This window comes from Saccopteryx bilineata, chromosome 3, assembly GCF_036850765.1.
Source record: "Saccopteryx bilineata isolate mSacBil1 chromosome 3, mSacBil1_pri_phased_curated, whole genome shotgun sequence".
NCBI lineage: Eukaryota > Metazoa > Chordata > Mammalia > Chiroptera > Emballonuridae > Saccopteryx > Saccopteryx bilineata.
In genome coordinates, this window is record NC_089492.1 from 218,620,818 (window position 1) to 218,637,365 (window position 16,548).

A 16,548-nucleotide genomic window follows, 5' to 3' on the forward strand; every position below is an offset into this window, starting at 1 on the left:
GAGTGATCAGAGCTCTCAACCCATTTATAACATTTGATCTTGTTACTTATCTACAGTATATATGTATAAATAGATGTTAAAGTACAAAGAAGTTATGTGACATGCCCAAGGGGGAAATAAGTGTTTTGAAAAGATCAGATAAGATCCTTTACTAAGGAGCTACCTCAAGCAACCCACTTGATCTCAGCGTAACACACAATAAAAGGACAGTACTATGTAAAAGTCAGAATCAGTGCAAATGCCTGGGACATTAGTGACACTTTTCGACATCTGAGATGGCACTTTCTCAAAACATTGAGAAACATCTTAGTCAATCTGAAAATTCAGCCATGAAAGACAATCTATTAAATCTTAAACCAAAGATCACTATAAAAGTCTGATATACATATTTTAAATAATGAAAACAAAACCTTTTAAAAGACTATAAGTAACTCTTTTAAAAAGCTTTAACTGCTCAATGGGTGATGTGTTTGTTCTACTTTAAAAACATATTTAAATTCTATTTCCTGGGCTCCTTTACTTCTTTGAAAACTTAGAAATATTGCCACAGGACAAAGAAAACAATGGAAAGTTGTATGGGAAAGAGCTGGAGGTGAGGAGACATCTGGATTGCGTTTGATCCGGCAGTGTTTCCCTGTCCCATTAGGTGGACGCTGCCCTAGGCAAATATCTGCCTGTGCTGATATTTGATTTCCAGGTGCAAGTATTCACTCATCTAAATCCTGACCATATGCTGCCATACATCTGCATTAGTACTGCTGTTTCTTATCCTGGATGCATAAAGTACACCTGACTGAGGCATGCGAGATAGATGGTCCTGAAGTGACAAAAATTCCAGCAATTTTTCAGGGAAGTCTTAGGGCACAGAATGTTGCCTACAGCCTGTTTCTGGAGTTTTCTTTTTCCTAGTTGGAAGTGGCATTCTGAGGCAAGTCAGTCGGAGCCAGGAGATAAAAATTTTCTAATCCTGTTTCTGATCATTTTGTTTATCATTGATAAAGTACAAGGGGTGACGAAGGGTAATGCTGCTAACCCTAGTGCAATAACCAATCTGTGGGGGGAGCCATGTTTAATCCACAAATTCTACCGCCTCATTTTTAGTCATACAAGATGAATAAATTATAGAGATCTACTGTGCAACACTACGCCTATAGTTACCCATACAATATCGTACAGTTAAAAATATGTTAAGAGGCTAGATCTTGTGCTCAATGTTCTTCCTAGAGTAAATAAAACAAAACGAAACAAAAACTTTTACTAACCATTGGCAAACTGATATTGGCCAAATGGAACAGAAAGTGTAGGTGGAATAACTATAGATTTGTACACTTGGGCAATATTATTGTTGTTGAGTTTTTATTTTTTAATCTGATTCTCAGGTTTCCCATCTGTATAATAAAGATAATAATATTTCTCATATTGGGTCCTTCTAAGAGTTGAAGATACTACAAGTTAAAGCAGTATCGTTGTTGAAGACATGGCAGTTAATATTATCTGAATGAAAGTTAGGATGCCAGTTTAGTCCACTGGGCATTCAACTTGTAACCTAAAGTTACTTAAGTTCCATAGAGGCAGATTGAAAGGCCTCCATGATTTGCTCTCAAGGACAGGATCAATAATGACCGCAGAGGTGACGCTCTCTGTGGAATGCTATGGGGCCTCCATCGGGAGGATTGAACAACTCTGAGCAGAAGGAGAAAGCCTTGAAAAAAGAATGGTTTGAAAATATCAAAATTTTTCGATTCCCGGCCAGGGCACACAGGAGAAGCGCCCATTTGCTTCTCCACCCCTCCCCCTCTCCTTCCTCTCTGTCTCTCTATTCCCCTCCCGCAGCCAAGGCTCCATTGGAGCAAAGATGGCCCGGGCGCTGGGGATGGCTCCTTGGCCTGTGCCCCAGGCGCTAGAGTGGCTCTGGTCGCAACAGAGCGAGGCCCGGAGGGGCAGAGCATCACCCCCTGGTGGGCAGAGCGTCGCCCCTGGTGGGCGTGCCGGGTGGATCCCGGTCGGGCGCATGCGGGAGTCTGTCTGACTGTCTATCCAGGTTTCTAGCTTCAGAAAAATACAAAAAATAAAAAAAAGAAAGAAAATATCAAAATTCTCATATTTCATGTCTTGGCCATTTTATATATAAACCCAATATATTTTAACAATTATTTGGTTGGGATATATCTGTTAACTCTCACTTTTATAGTTTTTACAGTTATTAAAGAGAAATTTAATAAAAAGGACAATTAAATGCATATAATTTTGTTAGTGAAATTTTAGTATACTCTACTCCTTTGCTCATTGGTCCATAATCAAATATTATTAATAGTAATATTGTACTAATAAGTAAAAACTTCATTCCCTGGCAGTGGTAAAGAACAGATAATACTAAAAAAAATAAAAAGAAAGAAAGAAAAAGTTTTCAGAAACAATAAACTGATTAGTACTAAATGTCTAACATTTTTCCTAGTACATTGAGTCATGATTTATAATTTTTTAGTATTTTAACCTTTTTGAAAATAAAAAATTAATGTTCACATTCCATATTAACTTACTATTGAGCAAAAGTATCTTTTTCTATATTGCAAATACAGAGAACTTTAATAGTTTCTGTTATATTAGAGAATAAAAAAGGTAAAGGTTAAGGACAAAAAATTTTTTCAGCACTTAAAAAGTTATTTTTACTGTATTTTATAGCATCTGCATTTAGTAGAAATTATGTTCCTTTTATGTCCTAATCCTTTCTTATAATAGATGGATAATGAATTTAGCACCATACTAGGGGACTCCTTGGATTGTTATATAAAATATCAAAAGGATAAATAACATTTGACATGAATTACAATTCTTTGCATTGGGTTTCACTTTAGGTAGTAACATGATAAAGATAAGAAGAAAGAATGAAGAGAGGAGACTGGAAAGTGAAAGAGAGAAAACCTAGAATAGGATCCAAAAATGTCAACAACAACAACAACAACAAAACCCCCAAAACAACAAAAAAGGGAGGAAGAAAGCAAAGGAGAAAGAATAAAATGCAGGGGAGGTGGCAGGGAAGTACGGCAAATTCTTGAGAAATTGTAATATCAGGACCTGTTTTGTGGGACGGCAGCTCCAAAGGTAGACAGACAATGATGGAATAAAAACAGTGAAATTGTTGAAAATGTTTTACTCTCTGAGGTTGAAAGCTGTAATCTGTTTAGGAAAGAGGATGCAATAAAAGTCAAATTAAATTTCATCAACAAGCGGGTTTTCATAGACCAGACACATGACAAAATTCTGTGAAACAAATAACTATGCAACAGGAATAATGACTTTAATAGAAAAATAATTTGTACCATAGAGGTGTTTGCTATGTCTTTAAATATTGTAGTGTAAGTAAGTTATTTGACATTCACACTTTCTTTTTGTAAATATAACCGTTTGAAGATAATCTAAACAATAAACTCTATGAGTGCATTGATAATTAAATTAATTGGATAGACCCTTACATCTTTATTATTTTGTTTATGAAATTATTACATTACATTTTAAAATGAGAATTTTTAAACTTTGCAACTATAATTTGTAGTGATTTAAAAATTATTTGAATCATAATATTTAAGTACCTAAATGCTAAATATCAAGAACTTGCCATGACCTTTATTTTATTATAGCCTCCATCCCTGATTCATCCCTTCATCTTTCCAGTTTTTCTAAAGTTTCACTCTGATTCCAAATGTCTTAAAAATTCCAAATTCTTTGCTTGACCTGTGGTGGTACAGTAGCATTGACCTGGAATGTTGAGGTTGTAGGTTTGAAAACCTGGGCTTGCCTGGTCAAGGCACATGCGAGAAGCAACTACTAAGAGTTTGTGCTTCCCACTCTCCCCTTCACCCCTTTTCTCTCCTGTCTCTAAAAAAAAAATCAATAAATAAGATCTTTTAAAAAAATTTCAAATTTCTTTTGAGTGTTTTATGCCACATCTATAATGCTGAATTAACACATTTGTTTAGCTCTTTGTAATAAGCTTTGCCCAAAAAACCATATATATACATTTTTTGTTGCTTCCTCTTTACCACCTTCACTTAAAAGATATCTTCAACTTTTACAGGGAGAAAAACATACACACATATTGTTTCCTCCTTTATTGTCTTCTAATAGGGAACGACGTCTTTATGATGCATAAATAACATGTCCAATACTCAGTATTGCATGCATTGCAACATTTTATTATCACCAGGAAGAAATTTTAATTAATTAATTAATTGATTAATTAATTTTTAAAGTGAGAGGCAGGAAGGCTGAGAGACAGACTCCTGCATGCGCCCTGACTGGGAACCACCTGGCAATCCTCCTACAGGGCTGTGCTCTGCCCATTTGGGGCTGCTGTTCCGTTGCTTTGCAACCGAGTTATTTTAGTGCCTGAGGTAAGCCCATGGGCCATCCTCAGCACCCAGGGCCAACTTGCTCGACCATTTGAGCCATGCTGCAGGAGGAAAAGAGAGAAAGAGAGAGAGAGAGAGAGAGAAAGAGAGAGAATATGGGGAGGGCAAGGGGTGAAGAAGCAGATGGGCGCTTCTCCTGTGTGCCCTGACCAGGAATCAAACCTGGGACTTCCACATGCCAAGCTGATGCTCTACCACTGAGCCAATCAGCTAGGACCAGGTGGAAATTTTTAAATGATACCATTTTTTTCAGCGTGGCAGGTCTCTACCAAGTGCCACCCAGCAGCTTAATGTTAGAGGTGGAAAAAATTAAGGTTCAACCTGTTAATTTTAAAATAAAAGGGTTTTTCAGAGTAAGAGGCAAAAGAAAGTGTTTATTTGTGATCATGAAGAATAGCTATTTGGGAATCATTAATTCAGGCTGAAGCCTAAATAATGTTCCAATTAGGAGACAAAGGCGATGGGTATTTATGAGAAGGGGAAGGGGAATAATTGCATCTGTTGTAAGGAAAGCATTTCTACTGGTAAAGATAACAAAATAATAATGTTAATTCTAAACAATGTTTTTCATTTTTAGTCCAGCAGTCATCAGTCCAGTAATCTTAATATCTGCTTTCTTGTTACCTTTGCAAACAGATTTTTGGGATACTAGGTTGCCTTAGTCTTAGTTAAAGGTTATTTTGGCCTGTTTTAACTTTCCAAAGGTTTGAAGCATAAGATAGTTCCTCTAGTATGGCAAATCTAGCTCCATTTTGAAGTGGCTCTAAATATAATATTATTTATGGGCTAATTCCAAAGCCCACATCCTCGTACATCCTGCCTTCCAGTCAGTTATCAAATATGCCCCAGTCTCCTTTCCATCTTCTATCTGTAGGCTTCTGAAAGTAAGGCTCTTCCAGGAAGGTATCAGATTATGCTCCTCTGTGCTTTGATACAGTGATTGGTACAAAGTAGATTTACAAAATTTTTTTGAAAAGGATACTCTAAGTCCAAGTTCAGACTTCATAATCAAGTTACTCTTAAACTTTGCACAAAGTATCTCATTCTCCCTTTTGGTTAGGTTTTCAACGACCTAAAGCAGATCTGCATATCCAATGAATGGGGTGCTAGAAGGAAGTTAGAATGTGATATTCCTGGTCGTACACTGGGTCTCCTGACTTGCTGGTCCTACATCAGCAGTCCTAAATTTGTTGTTTAAAGTCATTTACACAAGCAGGCTGATCATTCTATGTTTCTGCAGAGGAATCCCTTCCATTGTTAGATTGGGATTTATCAAATCCCAAGGTGGCACACGTTTTAGAATTATGGGGATTTTTCTTTCACAGTTTTGGTTCTGAAACTCATAAGCAAACCTGACTTGGTGGAGCCAGAAGTGATAGAAAGGGAAAGCAAGGGGCATTCCAGGGGTGCAGGTTCCAGATAAAAGGATTGCTCTTATTTTCTGAATGCTTGTTCAGTGATATTTGCATGTGTGTAGTCCATGTTGCGATGTTCATGCATACTCTCACTGGATGTTTTTCTTTACTTTCTTTCTTTCTTTCTCTCTTTTTTTTTAAAGTGAGAGGTGAGGAGGCAGAGAGACAGACTCCTGCATACACCCTGTCTAGGATCCACTCAGCAAGTCCTCTATGGAGTGATGCTCTGCTCATCTGGGGCCATTGCTCCATTGCTCAGCAACTGAATATTTTAGCACCTGAGGCAAACCATTGTGCCATTCTCAGTGCCCAGGGCCAAGTTGCTCGAATGAGCCATGGCTGTGGGAGGGGAGGGGAAAGAAAGACAGAGAAAGACAGGGGAAGGGGAGGAATGGAGAAGCAGATGGTCACGTCTCTTGTGTGCCTTTACCGGGAATCGAACCTGGGACTTCCACAGCTGGGCCAATGTTCTACCACTGAGCCAACTGGCCAGGGCCTCACCAGGTGTTTTTCAACGAAACATTAAACTTTTCCTTGTCTACTCCAAGAGGAAACCTTCAGGTAGGTTTAATGCAGAAAATTAAGACTGCATTAAGATTAAGTCTGAAATGTTCTGCTACCAATTAGCCCTCTAGTATTTCTGTAAGCCTTGAATTTTTGATGCGATCAATGACACCAGTGGAGCCATCTTCTGTGGAGTGGTTATTAAAGATATAAAAATCAATACAAAGATGATACTTGGAAATCTATATCACAAGATAATGAATCACCATGAGAGCCAACTAAGAAGAATGTCAGCAAACCAAACAGAAGGTTTGTGCAAACAAAGTATTTCGTGCCAGTAGAATTTGAACTAAATTTTGCATGAGACCAGTCTTCAGGCTACACTTGTGATATATTTGCATGTCAAGGTTTAAATAGGATGAAGACACAAGCCCAGCCAGGCATAGGTCTCTTATTGCAGGTGGGAAAAAAAAGGAAAAGGAAAAAAAGGGAGAGTGAGGATTGAGATGTTCATGACTGAGCCAATAATGGCATGATTTAACTTTAATGACAAAATAGCATCAAAACTTTCTCTGTCAGTAATTCTCATTCAATTTCTTTTAAACGAAAGATTATTTGTCTGCACATTAAGTCCGTAAGTACTGATTGTTATTGGTACTGTGTATTGAAGCTTCACAGAGTAGTCAAAATTTAATTTGAACTGGGGATTGATTTTATTTCCTTCAAAGGGAGATTTTTTTTTTTCCTTCCAAAATTGAGCTGGCGCATGACTTCGCAAGTTCATTTTGGTTTTCGCCTTGACACAATTGTAAGTGACAGGAGAACATTTCTGTGTTTTGTCCTGAAGGGATATCACCACGTTGCTAATGATGCCACAAATGAGTGGAAGCTATTCTTTGGTTTTAGAGATATGGATTCCCTATGAATTCATATCATTTGCTGCCAGGAAAAGCAAAAATCAGCAAGCCTGTCACAATCACCAGTCCCTAACCATTGCATATTTAATAGATGTAGAGTTGTATGCCTGAGATTTCCCAATTTACAACTACATAAAGTTTTATAGACAGGGATTAGATGAGGGTGTGTTTTTGTGTATATTGGGTGGTAAAAAATCATAGATGTTTCTATTTCCTTCTTTCTCTAAGCACATATATGAGTCCCTACTTGGAACTCTTAAGTGGCTGCCTTTATGGAGGGTCATGCTCATAATCACAGTGCATCAAGTTCTTAACATCAAAGCCTGGCTCTTCATTAATCAGTAAACTTAACTGATTGACAGAAAGGTCTTTGTTATTCTTGGAGTTTTTTTTCATCTACTTATCCTGGTTCCAACACAGTTTCCAGAAAATGAAACAATGACTGGTTTATGCCATTGCATATTAAGTTAGGTTTTCTCTGTGTTTTTATTGCATGTTTCAAAGGTTGACTTAATCAGCTGTGAGTTGTTATGGAGTAAGTCAGGGTAGAATTCCCACAGACTTTTTTTCTCCCAACATATCATATAACAATAAGAGAGAGCTAGACACACCTTCTGTAGTTTTAACAAGTCTTTGCAATTTTGAGTTTCCCTCTCCTTTACCCTCTGGGGCTCCCAAAGCAAATGAACCATTCCGTAGCATAAAACATGGGGAACTAGGTTAGACTCCAATAAGACACAGACCCCTTGCTGCCACTTCACGATTACCCTCTTGAACCCCCTCTTGCTGGGGGAGCCTCAACACTCACAGCTGTTCAGTTGTTAGGCTCATCTTCAACGTGCTGATATTTCTTTATCTTTATCTGAAAATCTACCCTACAAATATACGAATATACTTTCCAGTAGCTCTGGACTCAGGGTTTAACTTGGATAGTCTCTGATATCTCTTTTCGGTGGCATGTGAGAAAATAAAGCGTATGAGAAATATTCATCTGTTAGGCAAGGGGTTCATAGGTAGCATTTAAGGACATATATTTTTGAGAAAGAAAAGGTTTTTGTGTCTCTTCCGAGCTATGAAAATCTTTGGCCCTCAGAAATTGTCATCCTGTTTGCTTGGGGATGGGTTTTGATGCCAAGAAGAAATTATTTATTCATCTACAAGTAGCCAATGATAATATGCTATGTGCTGGGTGCTGAGACCACACTGTATCAGGGGAATTGTGAGAAAGGTATTCAGGAAGACTATAAAGCTTCTCTTATGAGGTTACATTTTAATACTTTATTGGTGAAAAGTTTGTATGTTTAAAAGTTTGATTAGCAAAGAGAGCTAAACTGGATAAATGTCTAAACCTGGGTAGAATAACAATGTGTAGTAATTATCTACGAGCAAAGTCCTTCCTATTAGAATAAATGATAAAGACTTGAACCCTAAATTGGTCAGAATAGTTATGAGGAGAAAGTTAAGTTTTCAGACAATGTATGTTCACCAGATAAAACTGATGAGTTCTTGATAAAATGGGCCGGGGGATAAAAGGGTGAGATATCTAAACTGTGCATGTTGAACAAGATAACTTCTCCTTCCATGCAGTTAGGATGACCTCACAAAAGGGGGAGAAAAAACCCCAGGGAGCATTTACATTATAGGGACTTAAAATTGTTTTTTAGATATATAATTTAATTTGGAAAATAAGAAGAAAGATATATTATAATACCATTTTATGTAACCTAATATTAATATGTGTTTCTACCTTCTATAAAATAAAAGAGTGGTCTTAATTGATAGAAAATTAAAACATGATGGAAGCAGAGAGAATTACCCAGGAGTTGTAGGAGCTAAATCTTTATAAACAAGTCCAGAAATAAGAATACTTCTAGACTTCTATGAGTCGATGCTTCACCAACCTATTAATGATCAACCCCTCTATTGGCTTCTTGACTTGTATAATTCTAGAAAATTGGGTGAATCTAAATCTTCAAATTTTAGAAAAAACAGAGCAAAATAAAAATATATTAAGGCAGGAAAAGTTTAAGTTAAAACACAACTACATGTGTTTAAAAAGAACTGGAAAAATATAACAAAATATCAACAATGGTTTTCTTAAGGTGTCTTTTATTTTCTTGTTTGTTTTGATATTTATAAATCTTCTACAATAGCATTTTTGCTCTATCAGGAAGAAAAATCAATAAAAAGTACAATCTCACCATTGAAACTCTGCTATGTACAAAATAAATACATTTTACCACTGGTAATGCCTTTGGCTAGAAAGGAAAGATAATTTCCATAGGATTACAATGTTTTATATTTAATTAATTAGGAAAGCTTTGGGCAAAATCAGAACTACAGATTCTGGGTGCTGAATACAGTGAAGATTTGATAGACATAAGGAAGAAAAGGTAAGATCAATGGAACATCTCCCAGACAGTCAAAACAGTATTACAGAGTAAGAACATAAAGAATGTGAAAACAAGGGAACGTGAAACTTATAGTAAAGTGAATAATTAATAAGAAGAGATTAGAAAGTAAACTGGCTTTGAATCTAAAAGTAAAGAGACATGACAGGATTCTATATTTTGAATGTCAAAATTAAGAAACCACTGGGAAATAAGTTTATGGAATGAACAGAACCTTAGAGTCAGAGTGATTTTTACTTTAGGGGGACTCTAAGTCATTACAATTGGAACTGTTTTATTAACACTATAGCTTTAACTTTCCTTCCAAGAAAAAGCTCATATAATGCTTTTACTCTTCATAATTCACTTGCTTAGTCAAATATTCATTGATTTCTTTGAATCTGTAGCCCATCTGCTTGCAAAACATTCATTGACTACATGTGACTAAATAATAACTATTGGTTGATGTTAATGTACATACATGCAATAAAACTGTCAACTCAGTCATCTTTCTGGTATACCTGACTATATAAGGAAAGTATCATTAGACAGTAGAGGCAGCACTTTCTGAAATAGTGTACATAATAGAAAAAGCATGGCCTTTGGCCTCAGAAAAACATGAGTTCAAATCCTGGCCCTGGCACTTGTTACTAGTTAATTTTGATCCTCATTTATTTATCTTTAAACTGTTTAAACTGTGGATAATACCTTCTTCCTAATTTAATTCTGTAAGGATTAAATAAGATACCCATACATTAAAGTATATAACAGAAAGCCAAATATACAATAACTCTTAATAAATGGTAGCTATGATTATCATTGTCATTAGCATACTCACAGTTTACTGTCCATACCATGCAACTTGGAGTTTCAAGAACAATATATAATTTTAGTTTTCTTTGTGTGAGTCAAGTTTAGGATTGTTAACATAAGAATGATCTCATTTTTTTTTCTCAGATAGGAAATGATTAATTCATAGAACAAAGTATGGAATGGACTCATCTACATTCTCAAATTTTTCTCCATGGTACCAATTTCTCTTTCTTAACTGGTTCAGTTTTGGGCTAATCATAAACTCAAAGATGGTTGATGGGCTAGCAAAAGAGCTAAGGAGACTGAGTCCTCAGGGAGAGAATACTTATGCTTCATGAACCTCTGAGACTTTGAGTTTCTATTTCAGATACAAAGAGTTAGTAACCTTTATATCTAAACCCAACATTTGGGTCTTAACTCAGCTACAATCACTGTCATTCTCCCTAAGGGAAACAGATTCTTTCTGTCTACCCTGCAATTCTGACAGTTGCAATGTAAGGGGAGAATCTTATTCTCCAGTTGAGTTTAGGATTTTAGTGGGATTTGCACGTTCATTGGACACTGAAGAGGGAAAGGCTGGTTTGCTGAGATTTACCTAGCTTTTATGGCGAAATAGCAAACCTTTCGATTACTCCTTTGCTTTGTTGGTCAAACAGCTCATTACCTAGACCTTGGATAATGTAAATACCTGTATAGGACAACTGGTTATTTATCTCAGAGAAGCATTATTTATCCCAAGCTCTATTCATTATTAAAATACATCTCGAATCTCACCTTTTCCATCAGAACTTCAACAAAATTCATAATTTATAATACTGAGATGAGTACATACATATATTCTTACTGATGTTAATATTTATTTTCTATACATTGACTTTGCCTCTATAAACTACAGAGAGTAGGAGCAGGGACCAATTTTTACATTTTTTTATACTGCTTTTTTTGTCGAGCAGTTTTGGACATAATATAAAGTCCCCAATAAAATTGTTTAAATTATATATTTTTTTAAAAGGTCTTCAAACATCTAGTTGGTGAGACTAAATATTCAAATTTCATTTGTACTTTCTTGTAATCTTAAAGTTTCAAGTGACAATAAAGAGGATCCATTTAAAGCTAATCCTTTCATTCTTGAAATGGTGGGATCAATGGGGCAGATGGGTGCCAGGAAAGATTGACACAGAAAGTACGTTTAGTGCATGCTAGGATCTGTTGCTGAAAGTTTTTCCTAAAGAATCAGCCTTCATATTTGAGGCTCCTTTACTTCTTCAGATGGATGCTAATTGCTTAAGATCACTCAGGAAATTCAGATGCAGATTTGGGACTAGAACCCAAAAATGCTATTCCAGCCATGTATTTATAACAGTGACACTTTCCTGTTACAGGAATAGGCATTACCCATTCATGTTTCTAACATTACCATGGCAAAGTTTATTTATAGTGTAAAGATACCAGAAAAATTATGCTGAGCTATTTTAACATAAAATAGCTTAAAATTTCACTAAAACACTGTCTTAACTAGCATTTTCTTTTCCACCATAGATACTACTTGTTTTGATTATAGTGGTGTGATAATCAAGATTGTATTTATGAAGACAGTATTATTGGTGTAATTATAATTCAAAATTACATTAAGATATACTATATTTACTGAATTATATTTAAAAAATAAAAATATGAAAGAATATTCATATTGAAATTTGGGTAAGAATTAATATGGAAAATGGTAAATATGAAAATCTTTCTCTTCCAATAAAAAAACTATTATAAATACCTATTTTTTAGAAGATACATCATTTTGTGTGTGTGTGTGTGTGTGTGTGTGTGTGTGTGTGTATTTTTCCAAAGTTGGAAACGGGGAGGCAGTCAGACAGACTCCCGCATGTGCCCAACCGGGATCCACCCGGAATGCCCACCAGGGGGCGACACTCCGCCCTTCTGGGGCGCCGCTCCCCTGTAACCAGAGCCACCCCAGCGCCTGAGGCAGAGGCCATGGAGCCATCCCCAGCACCCGGGCCAACCTTACTCCAATGGAGCCTCGGCTGCAGGAGGGGAAGAGAGAGACAGAGAGGAAGGAGAAGGGGAGGGGTGGAGAAGCAGATGGGCGCCTCTCCTGTGTGCTCTGGCCGGGAATCAAACCTGGGACTCCTGCACGCCAGGCCGACGCTCTACCACTGAGCCAACCAGCCAGGGCCAAAGATACATCATTTTTTAATGTGGAAATTAAATTTAATGGGGTGACATTGATCAATAAGAGTACATAGGTTTCAGGTGAACATCTCTGTAGCATTTGAACTGTTGATTGCATTGTGTGCCTACCACCCAACATCAAATCATTTTCTGTCACCATACATTTCTCCCTCTTTACACCCCTCAACACCCCCCCCCTTTTTTTTACTTTGCCAAATTTTGCCTCTTTTAATGTTTTTAACACTAAATATCACTGTTGACTCAATAGTATAATAGTATGATTAATTAAAAAATATTCTAACTTCAGTTTTGGTTTTACTCCTTATTCAAATTCATAGTCTTTAAATGGCTTAGCAGATAACTTGTTTAAACCTTATAATACCATTTTCTGCATTTGGGTTATCCAAATAAAAATATAGCCATAATCACTGATAGCATTTCAACAAATATCTAAATTAAGTAAAATAAACCATATCCTTTAACATGTATTAAAAGATTGCTTTCATATACTTTTATCTTAAAAGTTAACTTAGGAAATATTACAGTGACAAATTACATTTTGGAGATGAGAAAACAAAATTAGAGAGTAGTTAATGAGTTCTTCCGGACTGAACCCAGGTGATGCCGAATTCTGTGAATCCTACACTGGTGCCTGACAGGAAACAGGGGTTGGTAGATTTGAGCAATATACTTTTGCTAATGGAGGAGGGGAAAATCCAATGACTTGCTCTGAGCAATGAGCACCATGGTTTTACTTTTGCAAAGTGGAGGATGGATGTGAGTGAAAATACGGACTATTTGCAAATCTACCAGAGAGATGAGAAGTCATTTTCTCTCCATATATAGGCTTATTAAGTTCTAATGGTAATCATAATCATCCGTTTGTGATTTGGAAGCATGCTGCCTCCATCCCCTTGAAAAGCTTTTTGTTTTGTAGGTTCCTTTTTACTCTGCTTCCTGAAACTCTATGCCAGTTGATGTTTGCATGTTTCTGAAATGGCGAGGAGCCTTCTAATTGCATCTCCCAGTACACAGTGCTTCGATCTGGCAGACGCCCTGCTCTCGGGTCACTTTACTGGGCACACCACCTAGGGCTAACCAGGGGCCCATTCAAAGGGCAATGGGGTGCCAATTATTTTCCTTCCTGGCATTTACATGAAAGGTATAATATATCTCCTTTAGGAGTGAGACTGCTAAAACGGTCTTGGGAGTTTGGATCCCTTAGTAATTCCCACAACCACAGAGTTTCTGGACAAAAGAGGAGTTGAAAAACTGAAACAATGGGAAGAGGTAGAATAGAAGCACTTGAGTTATTCAGTAAATTCAGCACTTATTAGGTGCCAGGCAATGTTTTAAATGCTTTACTTCTGTTCATTTGTCTCTACTGTGCCACAGCTCTTGGAAGTGGGTATTGTTATTTCTCCTACTTTGTAGATGAAAAAATTGAAGCCCACAGTGTTGCAGGTAGTAAACGGCAGAACCACAATGTGAATTTAGGTTGGCTCTGAACCTAGGTTGTTAGTCATTTTGGTATGGTGAGATTAAAGATCTCATACTAGTCCACCTTAATGTAGAATCAACAGCTTCAGGAATAAACAGTGATTTAACAAGCAGAAATGCAAATGATCACCACAATTCAGAGAACTAGAAATATGAAGCCATTCTCTATGAAACCCTTTATTCCATACTTCCTCATCTGACATCACCTGTGGCAGAAGTAGCCTCCATGTGATGTTTTGTACCTCTTCCTACATCTAAAGAGAAATACATCCTAATCAATTCAGGCTCCATTTACGACAGATCTAATTGCTCTCCACTTGACTATGTGATTTGTGATGTCTTGACATAATTCACAGTAGGAGCCTCCTAAGATCACGGGAATAATTTTGTAAGAAATCTAGGTAGGTAGTCTTGTGTAACATACAAAAGACAGCCTGATGCTGAAGAGAGGGAACCCACAGGTGTAGTCTGTTCTTGCTTCAGCATTATCCAGAACTCATGATTCTCTCCTCTTCTAAAGGATTCCCGGTATCATACCTTAGAAAATTCCCAATAGGTAAAGAACAACACATTTACTCCATACTGGAATCATACTACAGTTGAATCCATCATGCCTTATTTTGAAATTTATCATTTACCTTAGAAGCTATGTAGGCTCCATACTCTTCAGAATTAGTTGTGCTGTTTAGAGTAAGGGGTCTGCGACCTAGAGAAGACAAACAAACCACAGTTCAAAATCAGCATGGAAAGAATACCAATAGGATTGAAAATACACTCATACATATGTTAAATATTATTTTGAATCAGACTCAAATGATAGAGGCATTTACCAGTTTGGCAGTTCAGAAAGGAGGATTTCGATGAGACAGGATATCCGTGTTTGTGCTCCTGAGCTTTAAGTATCAGCTCAGACAAAAAAGCGAAAGGGTCCAAAATGATTCCTGGAACTGAACAATGTAACTGAACCCAGGAGGGAGGAGCAGGCTGCTCCCGGGGAACTGGGTTAATAAAAAGATCAATTGAACTCTTATCTTGTTAGCCATTAGACAGCCCATTGATGCCACCTGCTTACTTTAAATGTAAACGTAAGGCCGGCATTGGAAAGCTGCCACCATCACTTCGGTACCCCTTTCTTTCTGCTCTAGTGATAGGAGGGACAAGGCCAGACTCTGACCCTTGGAAGCAGAGCATCTGTTCTCTGGTAAACGCAGATGTGAGGGCAAATCAGAAAGCAAGTTTTTACCCAGAGAGAAGGAAGGGCGTATGATTCCCTCTCCGATGAATATATCAGAAAACGAGGAGTTGATCATGTTAATATTCATGTGAACGCCTGAGACATTTTAAACGTAAAAAGTAAAATGGCTCAGAGGATTTTATTTCTTCTCAGGTAATTGTTTTTCTCAGATCTGAAGTAGCCATGTATTAAACATACAACAAATTATTACAAACATTTTGTTTGCATTAATGGTGTTTGAGAATCACTCTTTTTTAGTTGTCAACTGTTTCCCCCAAAAGCGTTAAAAAAAAGGTTTACCTGTCTTAGTTTAGTATCAGCTGGCAATGATTAAAGGTTCAAAAGCAACATTATATATTTTCTAAAGCAAAGCGAATGCCTGCTCACCACTTGTAGACAGGAAGAAAAAAATTATTGTTAATTGGTAATATCTTTTTCCTCAGATGCTATTTTCTACTTCTTTCAGCTTCTGCAAGCTCCAGCTGTAAGTGGGCCTCTCAACTTTTTTTCTGACCCTGATGTCATCCTTAGCCCAGCATCAGATGTGTGATGGGACGACTCCTGATCATCCTACCTTTGTAACATGTAAATGTTCACTTCTCTTCTAATTAGATTAGTATATGTAATTTATGTTGTTTATTTTTGATGGATTGCATATTTATTACTTATAGATTATGACTATTTAAGCAGCTAGTGTTTATTTGATTACCAAAGAATAGCTTTCTGTCTGTGTTGAGCATTCCTATTCCAGTCAGAAACATTTTTCAAGCAGTGAAATGCTAATTTAGGAGAGGAATGGGGAAATATAGCAGATACTTAGAATTTCTCAAAGCAGTGAGACCACGAAGCTAACTCATGACCTGTTAACTAATTACTGCTCTCTCTTCTGCTCCTGTTAGTATCTAAAAGACAAAGTATTGTAAGTAAGTTTTGAATACTTAGAACTCATTCTTACTTAAGCAGTAAGTAGATGGACAGATTTTCCATCAAGTGATTATTGTACCTGCAAGAGAACATCAAGCACTGTCTCTCATTAAAAGGGACATGAAACCTGACCAGGCACTGGTGCAGTGAATGAATGGATAGAGCATTGGCTTGGGATGCTGTGAACCCAGACTCAAAACCCTGAGGTCGCCAGCTTGAGTGCAGAGTCTCCAGCTTGAGCGTGGGATCATAGAC

General features: G+C 37.0%; 1 protein-coding gene across 1 annotated transcript in view; it reads right to left on the bottom strand.

Annotated features, from left to right (window-relative positions):
• Positions 1 to 14,983, bottom strand: part of ADGRL2 (adhesion G protein-coupled receptor L2) — a 549,783-nt gene extending 534,800 nt beyond the window's left edge. The window contains exons 1-2 of the mRNA XM_066268807.1: positions 14,966 to 14,983; positions 14,774 to 14,841 (exon numbers count right to left, since the gene is read on the bottom strand). The gene's annotated coding sequence lies outside the window, so the exon portion shown is untranslated. The remainder of the gene's footprint in view (positions 1 to 14,773; positions 14,842 to 14,965) is intronic.
• Between the last annotated feature and the right edge of the window lie 1,565 nt (positions 14,984 to 16,548).